Source organism: Callospermophilus lateralis, chromosome 16 (assembly GCF_048772815.1).
Source record: "Callospermophilus lateralis isolate mCalLat2 chromosome 16, mCalLat2.hap1, whole genome shotgun sequence".
NCBI classification, from domain to species: domain Eukaryota; kingdom Metazoa; phylum Chordata; class Mammalia; order Rodentia; family Sciuridae; genus Callospermophilus; species Callospermophilus lateralis.
In genome coordinates, this window is record NC_135320.1 from 15,880,757 (window position 1) to 15,882,203 (window position 1,447).

Sequence of the window (1,447 nt, forward strand, 5' to 3'; positions counted from 1 at the left end):
TAAAAATAAGGCTTTGGGGCTGGGAGTGTAGGTCAATGGTTCAGCACTTGCCCTGCCCATGTGAGGCCCTGATTTCCCATCCCAGTACCACAAAATAAATTAATGAACAAATATAACAGATAAAAAAAGGAAATAAATTTTCTCCTGAGGGGTGTGGAATGATACTTGGAGGGATTTGACTTTTGTGACAAAAAAAAGTATATGAACACAATATAGTATGGTAGTGCTGAGAATAAAGTTGTGATTATTGAGAAGAAGGTCAAATTATACCCACTTCTAGAAGGTTCTTCTATTCTTTCTTCACCCAGTGCACAAATATTTGTTGAGCAGCTACTTAGTGTTAGACCATCCTTAGGTTCTGGGCACGGTAGGGATTGAACAGACACAAATCCCCTTTCTGAGTACGTGCTCATAAGACTGCCTTATGCACTCTTCACATCTATTATGCTTAACTGGTTTGATGAACTCATATACTGTATTTACATATAGCATTTCTACAAAATTGTTAAAAATTTGAATCCAAACAATGGCGGTAGATTCCTTAAAGCAAGAGACCTACTGCCACCTTGTGGCATAGGCTGCAAGTTTCAGGGATAGTGCCTCAAGGAAATGAGGTTGCTTATTAATTTTATAAACCTAATGTTTTAAGGTCATGGCAATGCCATAGTTCTGATATCATATGAAATAAAACATTGTACATTTTTTTGTGGTATGGGGGAAATTGAACCCAGAGGCACATTACCTTGCCCTTTTTAGTTTTTATGTTGACGCAGGATTTCACTAACTTGCCCAGGCTGGCCTCAAACTTGCCATCTTCCTTCCTCAGACTTCAGACTTGCTGCAATTACAGGCATGCAGCACCACACCCAGATAGTTGTACATTTTTTTCATATGAGATGGATAACCGTAACTCTTGTAAATGGGGAGTACCTTGTGCTTATAAAATTATCACTTCAAAATATTTTGGAGTGTGTTTCAAAGTGCTGTCCAAGGAACACTCCTAAAAGGAGCTGTATGATTATCTCTTACTAATATTTATCTTGTGACATCGTTGGCAAATCTCTTCCTTGTCTAAATTGTTAGTTTTATTGCAAAGTAGATGTCACTTCATCTTTTGTCTTGGTGGTTCTGGGGATGGAATCCAGAGCCTCATGCATGCTAGAAAAATCTCTCTGCCACTCAGCTACATCCCCAGCCTCTACACTTCTTAATCTACCAGAGGTTTTAACATAGTTAAACGAGTTTAACGTAGTTCTTCTAGCTGCACAAAGTGAGACAATGTGTATGTTTTATCAACAGAGCGAATGTAGCCTATGCCAATATGTGAACTCCATTGGTTTCTGTATAGGTCACTTAGTTTTGCATAGTATGTGGATGGTTTTTTTTTTGTTGTTTTTTTTTTTAGATTTTTTAAAAAAATTTATTCAGGGCTGGGGATTTGGCTCAA